Here is a 12,879-nt window from a genome sequence, read left to right as displayed (position 1 = left end):
ATTTTACAAACTTATATAGGGCTACCATTAGCATATATTTAACTTAGCAAACACCTAAAGATTTTTTAACACAGATCTAACAAGATAATTTTTACAAACTCACATATCTTCATCTTTTTCTATTTCTTACTCTTAATTATTAGTACTATCTCTATTAGACAGATTCTCTTAACTAGACAGGAAGTATGTACATCATTTCTAAAGTTTAGAGTTTATAGTCAGCTTTGTTATAAAGCACTGGGATTTAGTGAGTGTTGTTGTTATAGAATTGTGATAGTTGTTGCTAGGGGACTGTAACCTTCCCAGGATGACGCCACACTCCAAAGTTGCCAGTTCTCTCAGCCGTTCCGGACCGGCAGAGATGCACTGTCAGCGGTAGACGGTTTTTAACTAGAGGCTGTCCCTTCACCCAAACTCATAATAGTTCCCCTAAGTACTTCAATTCAGACAAACATTTCTATTATAGCAGTACTCTTGGTTTGTTTTACTGAAAAAACTTCATTTCATACTGAGGGTGAAATTACCATATTTAGCTGCTGTAAGGTCTTTGCCAAATACCGCACAGCTATTAGGTGATATAAAGTATTTTTCCAAAGGAGCTAGTAAAGCCAAAAGTGGCACAGCTCCGAACTCTATTTCCTCACTGTTTGCATCAACCAGTGACAAAACCTCAGAAACACTAATCGAGCCACTTTCATTCTGGTTCCTTTATAGGAACGTCATTGGAGCTGACTTTTCCTTAGTTCCACGCTTCTTACCAGACGCTCCGGTAAACACCGAGCTTCATTCTCCTCTTGTGAAAAAACACAAACATGTCCTAGACCCCATATTAACACAGGACTAGTACCCTTCCACAATCCCGAGCAGGGATCTTTCTATTTCTCATTACCCTCAGCTAAAGGACCAGGAAGATTGGCGTGAGCTCTAATATGGCCCACAAAGCATGGCAGCTTTCTTTTGTAGATAGCATAAGTTTCCTTCATATCTAAGACAACGTTCAGTGTATAAACTGCTCTCTTGCTTTAAGGATTTTAAAGTGGCTTGTTTGATCTTATAGGTAGCTTTCTGTCATCCAACTACCGTTAAAACTGCACAGCTATTAGGGTAAATAAGTCATTTTACCAACCCCCAAACCGCGAAGTGCCTAGTTCCATATCCTTTCAATGTTTCATTGGAACTGACACAAACTCTTAGATGATTTTCCTCCTTATTCTTTTAAAAGCTGTATTTTAAAGTTTACCATGAACGTATTTTCGAGCTGACAAAAGTGTTTCAGGGCAATGTCGCCATCTTTAGCAGAAAAACTACCTTTCCCAGAATGCATTTCCCTTATATCAGTCCATAATAGTATCAGTCCCTTAAATCAGTCCTTTATATCATTTCCCTTATATCAGTCATTTCCCATAGTTCTTTTTGGGTCTGAGAGTCAACTTTTAAGTTCTTTTTTACCAGACTTGCTTACAAATTCTTGCCCGGGAGGTTTGAACAAAGTTTTTTGCTTTTGCAACGGGAGATTTGAACAGGCATTTTACATTTTCAATTATGGGACATTGGGAGGTTTCTGGTCTCTCCTCAGCTGGCTTTAACAGGTGTCTCTCCTTTAATTGACACTGGCCCCCAAATCAGAACTGCACCTGCCTCGTTAGCGCGCATTGAGGTGGGCAATTTCTGATAGCAACTTTCCTCGGGGCTTGTGTTTGTCTTAGCCAGTCAGTGAAAAACATTCACAACAGAGTTTTTTCATAGCTCTTTCAGAGAGATTTTCTCCCACTGATCTATCTCATTTTGCTTGTTCCTTCCTTCCCCAGATGCAGAGCTTCAAGTATCTGCGGCTCTGTTCCTCTGCTAGCTGCCCTTGGAAGTAGGGGCTTTTTTTTCTCCCCCCCGAATCTGCCTCAAATTCTAGCAGCTTTTTCAGGTCTTATTTTTTCTGGGGAGGAATCGGTCCCTTCTGTTTCTTCAGAGTCTTTCTCCCAGACAGTTCCCAGTTTGGTCTCAGTTTATCCCCTCTACCCCAGAAACAGTTTCCGACACTACAGTGGCGGCTTTCCCTGCTACTGAAGGTAGGGTTTTTTTTGTCCGTTTCTTTCAGGGTCTGTGTGGTTTGCGTACAGACTGAAAATCTAACAAGGGAGGTTTTTGCCATTTCTAAACTCCCATTAGGACAGGCGTTTTGTTTCATCAGACCTTCACCTGGCCCAGTCCCCCAGTGGGTTGCATTTGCTTGTCTGGGTGCTCAAGGACAGAGCTTATTCCAGAGGCAATCACCCCTCAGGGCTACACTCCCTCATCTCATGGGAGTCAGTCGAAACAAAGCTTTTCTCTAAGAGGTGCTTTCTGACAGAAAAGAAAGCTTTACTCCTGGATAGTTCTGTTCTGCCTTGGCTGGGCTCTTTCCCCAGACAGCGTTCTGACTCAGCAGCACAACTGCTTCAGACACAGTTCAGCTTTACTGTTTTCCCAGAAAGGTCCTTATTCTGATAGGAAAGCTTTTCTCAGATTTCTTTTTGCAGCTATGGACCTACCAACCCGGGACTTGTAGGAAAGTGGACAACTGTGCTGTTCCCACTGGTTTTAGTTTTGGTTGTTCATTAGCAATCTTCCCCTGGGTCCTGCACCTTCCTGCCTCAGCTCTGTGCTCCAGGAAGTTTATCACTGCAGGAACCCTAGTATCCCCAAAATTCACCCCAACTCAGAGATGCTGGCCAGTCGCCTCTGGGTTTTTGGTCAGAAGCAAGGATACAATGCTAACAGTTTGCATGCTTCAGGGGATCTTTGCATTAGGACGATTAGGAGACCTTTTCATTCTGAAATGCTCAACTCAGAAACAAAACCCTTGATGCCTCAGCTCGGTTGTAACTGAAAAGCTTGGCTTTTTTTGCTTTTCTCAGGTAAAGTTTCTGGCCCTTTTGGGCTCTCTGTAGCTCTTTACCCACACTCTCCCAAGCGTTTCCCTCAGGGTACTCTGACCCACTGTCTTTTACTGGCTTGAAGAGACAGAGCTTAGAGGTTTTTTAGGAACTTGTCCCTGCCTCCTGCATTGCAGGGAGGATTTTTAAAGCTTGAAAGAACTTAGAGAGGTTTTGCTATCTTAACAGGTTTGTTGTTTTTCCCTTTGAGCTAATCACAGGTGGTCCCCATACTAAAATCTTCAGGTGATTCTAATTTTTGCCCTTTTGAGAAAGTTAAAGGCTTTAGTTTTTAAGTTTAAGAGCTTTTGAGAAAGATTAAGGCTTTTTAGAGATTTTTTTCCCCAAAATTTTCCAAGAAAAGCTTTTAGTTTAAGAGTTTTTTTTCCCCCAAGAGAAAGACCAACTTTTCCCAAAACTTCCCAACTTTAAACTTTTTGGCTTTTTACATCCCCATTTTTGCCTCAGGGAGAAATCACTTTCTCCTGCCGCTTGGACTTAGCATTTCAGCTGCCCCAGGTCAAAAGCTTCCATAGGAAACTTATTCTTCCCCATAAGCTCGAAGAAGAGCTTTTTTACTACCCAAATAGCCCAAAGAAAGATTTTTTCCCCCAGTTTGCATTCAGAGCCCCCAAGTTAGAAAATTGAAGAGTTTTTCTGTCTAGTTGCCTTATTTTTTCCTACACAATCTTACACTTCTAAGTTTTTCCTACACTATTTTACTACCCTATGCCTTATACTTATTTTTCACAGATAGAAATTGAGAAAGGGATAGAAGATAGAAAATTTTGACAGAAGAGAATTTCGCTGCAGCATCGGACATCCTTCCAGTCCGCTTTCCTTTTCTCTCGAGGATAAAACCCCTGCCTCTCAATATATATAAAAAATATATATTTTCCATAACACTGGCATGCCTCATCCACTGGCAGGGCTGAACTCAGCACTTTCGCCAAAAACTCTGTAATGAAACTATTATTTTCCTTTATCTTTAGTCCCTATTACTTTGTCTTTAGTCCCTGTTCATTTGTCTTTAGTCCCTTTTTTAGTCCCCCCTTTTTTCTTTAGTCCCTTTTTTTTTCTTTTTTCTTTAGTCCCTGTTCATGGCGCCATTCTGTGGGGCGTTTACCCAACCACCCCCACAGTTCCCCAGAGTTTTCTTGAGTGCGAGCAGCAGGAAATATTAGATAGAAGGATTTATTGCGGAGAATATCGCGGAGATAAACAGATAGAAAATAAAGGATAGCCTCGAGAGGGCCTGGAACCTATTCCAACGGGCCCCGACTGTCTCTGCCCCAGGGTTTTTATAGAGACACCAAGGGGTGGAGCAAAAGACCTCCTCCCCCAGCACAGGCAAGTGCAGACCATCTCAGACACCTGCACTCAGGCCCGTGGTCTAATCATCCTCTATGTGGACCTGCTGGGTAAAGCCACGAGGAACCCGAGAACGGGCTCCCACAATGGTGATATTTTAATTGTACTGAAATGTGATTTTATTTGTATGTTAATAAATAAAGTTGCCTGGGGGTCAGAGCTAATAGCAAGCCATGGCAGAAGCTGGGCAGTGGTGGTGCACGACTTTAATCCTAGCTCTTGGGAGGCAAAGCTAGGCCGATGTCTGCGCGTTCAAGGATACAGTCAGTATGGAGACACATGCCTGTAATCTCAATACCAACCATAGAAGACCTGGAGGTCTGTACAGATGGGCAGTGATGAGGAGGTCATGTGGTTGGATTTACAACCAATGAGAAGGCAGAATAGAAAGTCAATAAAAAGCACAAACACACAGGAAGTAGCTCTCTTGAGGAGAGGTAGGACAGCAGCGGCAGTGAAGGGTAAGGTTTTTAATCTCAGCTCTTAGCTATTGCTCTGACCTCTTGGCTTTCATGTCTGAATCCACTCTGTGTTTCTTATTCAAAAAGATGGTTACATCTACACAAGAGAGGCTTCCTGAAATGCCAAATCTGTCAGCTCTGACTGGACCAAGAGCCCTGATAAGACCAAGAATGAATCCACGAGGAGATGGGCAGATGTCAAGGCAGAAGTACATACAACAACATAAAGAGCAATACAGCAACACCAGAATCTAGCCCTCCTCCAACAGCAATACCTGAACATCACAAAGTAGAAGAAGGAGAAGAAAGTAACCTTAAGAATAGCATCATTAAGATGCTAGAGGCCTTTAAAGAAAAAATCAAAAATGATATTGAGAAAGAGATAAACAAAAAAGTGGAGGAAATCAATAAAGAAAATGAAAAGTCAAACAAAAAATGGGAAGAACTCTATAAAAAACTAGAGGAAAGGACAAATAAAGCAGAAGAAAACTATAAATCCTTTAAAGAAAGCCATGAGAAAGCAATGAAACAGGTGAGGGAAACAATCCAAAATCTGAAAAGGGAAATAGAAACAATGAAGAAGACATAAACAGAGGGAATGCTGGAAATAGAAAATCTGAGTAAATGAACAGGAAACACAGATGCAAGCATAACCAACAGAATACAAGAGATGGAAGAGAGGATCTCTGGTGTAGAGGATACAATAGAGGAAATGGATTCATCAGTCAAAGAAAATACCGATGCCAAAAAAATCATAACACAAAATGTCCAAGAACTCTGGGACACCATGAAAAGACCAAACCTATGAATAATAGGGATAGAGGAAGGAAAAGAATACCAACTCAAAGGCACAGAAAATATATTCAACAAGATCATAGAAGAAAATTTTCCCAACTTAAAGAAGGAAATGCCTATGAAGATACAAGAAGCCTATAGAACACCAAACAGACTAGACCCGCTCAAAAAAGTCCCCTCGCCACATAATAATTCAATGACTAAACGTAGAGAATAAAGAAAAAAATATTAAGAGCAACAAAGGAAAAAGGCCAAGTGACTTATAAAGGCAAACCCATCAGAATAACACCCAATTTCTCAATGGAGACTTTGAAAACCAGAAGGACCTGGACAGATACAATGCAGACACTAAGAGACCATGGATGCCAGCTTAGACTAATATACCCAGCAAAATTTTCAATCATCATAGACGGAGTGAACAAGACATTCCAAGACAAAGCCAGATTTAAACAATACTTATCCATAAACCCAGCCCTACAGAAAGCACTAGAAGGAAAATTCCAACCTAAGGAAGTCAGATACACCCACAAAAACACAGGCAATAGAAAAACACCACAGCAGTAAACCCCAAAGAAGAGAAGTACATACACACTACCACCAAAAAATAACAGGAATGAACAATCACTGGTCATTAATATCCCTTAACATCAATGGACTTAATTCACCTATAAACAGACAAAGGCTAACAGAATGGATATGAAAGCAGGACCCATCTTTCTGCTGCATACAAGAAACACACCTCAAATTCAAAGATAGATATAGCTGGAGTTTTCCTGCCTGGTCCACGGTCAGGGCAAATCTCTCTCACCCGCCAGTCCATCAGTCACTCAGACCCAACCAAGTAAACACAGAGACTTATATTGGTTACAAACTGTATGGCCGTGGCAGGCTTCTTGCTAACTATTCTTACAGCTTAAATTATTCCATTTCTATTAATCTATACCTTGCCACATGGCTTTTGGCTTACCGGCATCTTCACATGCGGCTTGTCATGGTGGCAGCTGGCAGTGTCTCCCTCACCCAGCTTCCTGTTCTCTCAATTCTCGTCTCTGTTAGTCCCGCCTATACTTCCTGCCTGGCCACTGGCCAATCAGTGATTTATTTATTGACCAATCAACAACACATTTGACATACAGACCATCCCACAGCAGATAGACACTATCTAAGAATAAAAGGTTGGGAAAAGTCTTTCCAATCAAATGGTCTTAAGGAGCAAGCAGGTGTAGCCATCCTAATATCCAGCAAAATAGACTTCAAACTAAAATCAATCAAAAGAGATCAAGAAGGGCATTATATACTCATCACAGGAAAGATCCACCAAGATGAAGTTTCAATACTGAACATTTATGCCCCAAACACAAGGATACCCACATATGTAAAAGAAACATTACTAAAGCTTAAATCATATATAAAACCCCACACATTAATAGTGGGAGACTTCAACACCTCACTCACACCACTGTACAGACCTGCCAAATCTAAACTTAACAGAGAAATAAAGGTCTTAATTGATGTTATGATTCAAATGGACTTAATCGATATCTACAGATATTCCATCCTAACAAAAAAGAATATACCTTCTTCTCAGCACCTCATGGAACCTTCTCTAAAATCAACCACATACTTGGCCACAAAGCAAATTTCAACAAATACAAAACAATTGGAATAACCTCTTGTGTTCTATCAGACCACCACAGTTTAAAGTTAGATTTCAACAACAACAAAAACTACAGAAAGCCTATAATCTCATGGAAACTAAATAATGCTCAATTGAATCACCAATTGGTTAAGAAAGAAATAAAGAAAGAAATTGAAGACTTCCTAGAGATCAATGAAAATGAATATACCACATACCCAAACTTATGGGACACTATGAAAGCAGTGCTAAGAGGGAAATTCATAGCAATAAATGTCCACATAAAGAAGTTGGAGAAATCTCACACTAGTGACTTAACAGCACACCTGAAAGCTCTAGAACAAGAAGAAGCAAAGTCACCCAAGAAAAACAGACGCCAGGAAATAATCAAATTGACAGCTGAAATCAATAAAATAGAAACAAAGACAACAATACAAAAAATTAATGAAACAAAGAGTTGGTTCTTTGAGAAAATCAAGAAGATAGACAAGCCCTTATCCAAACTAACAAAAAGGCAGAGAGAGAGAGCATCCAAATTAACAAAGTCAGAAATGAAAAGGGAGACATAACAACTAACACTGAGGAAATCCAGAGAATCATCAGGTCATAATTCAAAAACCTCTACTCCACAAAACTGGAAAAATCTAAAAGAAATGGATAATTTTCTGGATAGGTGCCACATACCTAAGTCAAATCAAGACCAGATAAACTATTTAAAAAGACCAATAACTCCTAAGGAAATAGAATCAGTCATTAAAAGTCTCCCAACGAAAAAAAGCCCAGGATCAGATGGTTTTGGTGCAGAATTCTACCAGATCTTCAAAATAGAGTTAATACCAATACTCTTTAAATTGTTTCCCATAATAGAAACAGAAGGAACATTACCAAACTCCTTCTATGAGGCTACAATTACCCTGATTCCCAAGCCAAACAAAGATGCAACAAAGAAAGAGAACTATAGACCAATCTCCCTCATGAACATTGATGCAAAAATACTCAATAAAATACTGGCAAACAGTCTCCAAGAACACATCAAAACAATTTTCCACCATGATCAAGTAGGCTTCATCCCAGGGATGCAAGGGTGGTTCAACATATGAAAGTCTGTCAATGTAAACAAACTCAAAGAAAAAAAACACATGATCATTTCACTAGATGCAGAAAAGGCATTTGACAACATCCAACACCCCTTCATGATAAAGGTCTTGGAATACAGGGAACACACCTAAACATAATAAAGGCAATTTACAGCAAGCCAACAACCAACATCAAAGTAAATGGAGAGAAACTCAAAGTGATTCCACTAAAATCAGGAACAAGGCAAGGCTGTCCGCTCTCCCCATACTTATTCAATACAGTACTTGAAGTTCTAGCCAGAGCAATAAGACAACATAAGGAGATCAAAGGGGATACAAATTTGAAAGGAAGAAGTCAAAATTTCCCTATTTGCAGATGACATGATAGTATACATGAGTGACCCCAAAAATTTGACCAAGGAAATCATACAGCTTATAAACACCTTCAGCAACATAGCAGGATACAAGATTAACTAAAAAAAATCATTAGCCCTCCTATATAAAATTGACAAACAGGCTGGGAAGGAAATCAGAGATACATCACCCTTTACAATAGCCAAAAATGATATAAAATACCTTGGAGTAACTCTAACTGAGCAAGTGACAAACAGGCTGGGAAGGAAATCAGAGATACATCACCCTTTACAATAGCCAAAAATGATATAAAATACCTTGGAGCAACTCTAACCTGTATGACAAAAACTTTAAGTCCCTGAAAAAAGAAATTTAAGAAGATGTCAGAAACTGGATACATCACCCTTTACAATATCCACAAATGACATAAAATACCTTGGGGTAACTCTAACTGACCAAGTGAAGGACCTGTATGACAAGAACTTTAAGTCCCTGAAAAAAGAAATTGAAGAAGATGTCAGAAAATGGAAAGATCTCCCATGCTCATGGATAGGCAGGATTAACATAGCAAAATGGCAATCTACCAAAAGCAATATACAGATTCAATGCAATACCCATCAAAATACCAACACAATTCTTCACAGACCTAGAAAGAACAATACTCAACTTCATATGGAAAAACAAAAACCCATGATAGCCAAAAGAATCTTGTACAATAAAACAACCTCTGGGGGCATCACGATCCCTGAATTAAAGCTCTACTATAGAGCCACAGTAATAAAAACAGCTTGGTACTGGCATAAAAACTGACATGTGGACCAATGAAATTGAATTGAAGACCCTGACATTAATCTGCACACCTATGAACATATAATTTTTGACAAAGAAACGAAAACTGTACCATGGAAAAAAGAAAGCATCTTCACCAATTGGTGCTGGCATAACTGGATGTCATCATGTAGAAGGCTACAAATAGATCCATATCTGTCACCGTGCACAAAACTTAAGTCCTAGTGGATTAACACCTCAACATAAATCCAGTTACTCTGAATCTGATAGAAGAGAAAGTAGGAAGTAGTTTTGAATGCATTGGCACAGGAGATCACTTCCTAAATATAACACCAGTAGCACAGACACTGAGAGAAACAATTAATCAATGGGACCTCTTGAAACTTAGAAGTTTTTGTAGAGCAAAGGACATGGTCAACAAGACAAGTGACAGCTTACAGAATCGATAAAGGTCTTTACCAACACCACATCTGACAGAGGGCTGATATCTAGAGTATATAAAGAACTCAAGAAATTAGACATCAAAATGGCCAACAGTTCAATTAAGAAATGGGCTATAGAGCGAAACAGAGAATTCTCAACAGAAGAAGCTCAAATGGTGAAAGACATTTAAGGAATTGCTCAACATCCCTAATCATCAGGGAAATGCAAATCAAAACAACTCTGAGATACCACCTTACACGTGTCAGAACGGCTAAGATCAAAAACACTAAAGACAGCTTATGTTGGAGAGGATGTGGAGCAAGGGGAACTCTCCTCCACTGTTGGTTGGAGTGCAAGCTTGTACAGCCACTTTGGAAATCAATATGGAGCTTTCTTATAAAATTGGGAATCAATCTCCCCCAAGACCCAACTATACTACTCTTGGGCATATTCCCAAGGAATGTTCAATCATACCACATGGGCAAATGCTCAGCTATGTTCACGGCAGCATTATTTGTGGTAGTCAGAACCTGGAAACAACCTAGATGACCTTCAACTGAAGAATGGATAAATAAAATGTGGTATATATACACAATGGAGTACTACTCAGCAGAGAAAAACAATCACATTGTGTGGTTTGCAGGCAAATGGATGGATCTAGAAAAAAATCATCCTGAGTGAGGTAATCCAGGCTTAGAAAGACAAACATGGTATGCACTAACTTATAGGCAGATACTAGATGTAAAACAAAGGATGACTAGACTGCTACTCACAACTTCAGGGAGGCTACCTAGTAAGGAGGACCATAAGAAAGACACAGCGATCGCTCAATGACAGAGAAATGGATGATATACATGAGCAAAGTGGACGTGGGGTGGTAATGAAGGGCAAGGATCGGGGAAAGAGAGTAGAGGAGTGGGAGATACCAGCTGGATCAAGAACAGAGAGGCAGAACAAGGAAAGAGAGAGCATGACAAATGAAGACCCCATGGGAATAGGAAGAAGCAAAGTGCTAGATTGGTCCCCAGAAATCCACAAAGATACCTCCACAATAGACTACTGGCAATGGTCAAGAGAAAGCCTGAACTGACCTACTCTGGTGATCGGATGGCCAAACATCCTAACTGTCATGGTAGATCTCTCATCCAATGACTGATGGAACCAGATGCAGAGATCCACGGCCAAACCCCAGGTGGAGCTCTGGGAGTCTAATTAGCAAGAAAGAGGAGGAATTGTATGAGCGAGGGATGTTGAGACCATGGTTGGAAAAAGCACAGGGACAAATAGCTAAACTAGGGGAAACACGTGCACTATGAACCAATAGCTGAGGAGACCCCAACTGGATCAGGCCCTTTGGATAAGTGAGACAGTCGATTAGCTTGATCTGTTTGGGAGGCATCCAGGCAGTGGGACCTGGACCTGTCCTTAGTGCATGAGCTGGCTTTCTGGAGCCTGGGGTCTATGATGGGACACTTTGCTTAGCCTGGGTGAAGGGAGGAGAGAACTGGACCTTTCTTGACTGAATCTACCAGGCTGAGCTGAAGCCCCAGGGGAGTCCTTGCCCTGGAGGAGATGGGAATGGGGGGTGAATTGGAGGGAGGGTGGGGGGGAGGGAGGACAGGGGAATCCGTAGCTGATATGTAAAATTAAATTAAATTATAACATAAAAAGATAAAATTTGTATCAGATTTTAATGCTATTGAACTGCAAACTTTTAAATAATTCAGTTTTAAAATTCTTTGAGAATTTCATCTATGCATACAGTGTATTTTGATCATATTACCACTCATTCCTCACAAATGGGCCCTGATCCACTCTGCTAATCCCAACATTACTAAATCCATGCCTTTTGTTTTGTTTTAAACCATCTACCTATGGCAACACTGCATGCCCATGTGCTCATGTGTTAGAGCCATCACTGAGTTTGCTCAAACTACCTGGCATCAGCACCCTAAAGTAAACTGACTCTTCCTCCTCCAAAAGCCACCCAGTGCCACCAGCTTCTCAGTTAGGGGTTTGGGCCAGTGAACCCCTTTCTCTTCCATACTAGAATGTCCATGGCTTGACCTTGGAGTTCATGAGTGCAGTAGTCCTGTCCTGCCCAGAAGATTCTATTTTATTTCAAGTGTTGTAATATGCTACAAACATTTCAGAGATATCAAGTTTTATATAAAATATGATTATGTGTTAGGAGGAATTCTGAAGAAAATGTTAGTGTTCTTATTTGACTGATAACATTCCCATGTGAGTTATAATTAAATGAATCAAGGCAGTACTGTATCATGAATCTGACTGTTGCTTTTTATATGTGAAAATTATTGAGGTAATTTCTTCTGTCTACATAACTTCTAAAATGCAGAGTCAGAAGCTGAAGGTGACAAAAGACCACTGGAAACTGCACTGAGGCTATATTCATACTCTTGATATTTCAGATAACCATGATTTGCATTTGGTGCTTGAAAGCTGGTCTGCCTGATATTTAGGACATGACTGTCAGTTTACCTCAGTTCTTCTCTTACACATTAACATGGAGAATTACAGTAGGTTTGGTGATGTAAACAGTGTGTTCACTCCAGTGCTGAATGCTGCCATCTACAGCCCAATGAATAAGGCTAGAAAGGGAGCCCTGATGTCATCCTCATCAGAACAGCATTGTCCTTGTCGACAGCCTGAATTTTGAATTAAGTGGATAGTGTAGGCATCAAGATAATTGTGTTTATCAATATTCAGACCCCATTGGACTCCTGTCTGGATTGTTTTACTGATTTTGTTTCTCGTGATTTTGTATGTATATACATTTATGGGTACATATATATGTTTAACATATTTCCAACCAAAATCTGCTTCAGTAATTCTTCTCTATTTCTTTTTCCAGAAACATGGTCCATGATGTTCCATTTTTTCTTACAAGATTTCAGAGACTTGAACTTAATATACAATATCATATCAAATGTGGACATGTTTTCTCAAAGAAGGATCCCCATTGTATTATTTTTATACTCCGAGGATGATGTGTAATACCAATCACCAAAGCATTAGCAAATAAAGACTTTTCCCACACACTG

General features: G+C 40.0%; 1 long non-coding RNA gene across 1 annotated transcript in view; it reads left to right on the top strand.

Annotated features, from left to right (window-relative positions):
• LOC131895257 (uncharacterized) overlaps window positions 1-12,879 on the top strand; it is an 18,604-nt gene extending 5,725 nt beyond the window's left edge. Inside the window, exon 2 of the long non-coding RNA XR_009375134.1 lies at window positions 12,690-12,879. This is a non-coding gene — a long non-coding RNA (uncharacterized LOC131895257). The remainder of the gene's footprint in view (window positions 1-12,689) is intronic.

Source organism: Peromyscus eremicus, chromosome 18, assembly GCF_949786415.1.
Source record: "Peromyscus eremicus chromosome 18, PerEre_H2_v1, whole genome shotgun sequence".
Lineage (NCBI taxonomy): Eukaryota > Metazoa > Chordata > Mammalia > Rodentia > Cricetidae > Peromyscus > Peromyscus eremicus.
This window is presented reverse-complemented; position numbering and strand designations above follow the sequence as displayed.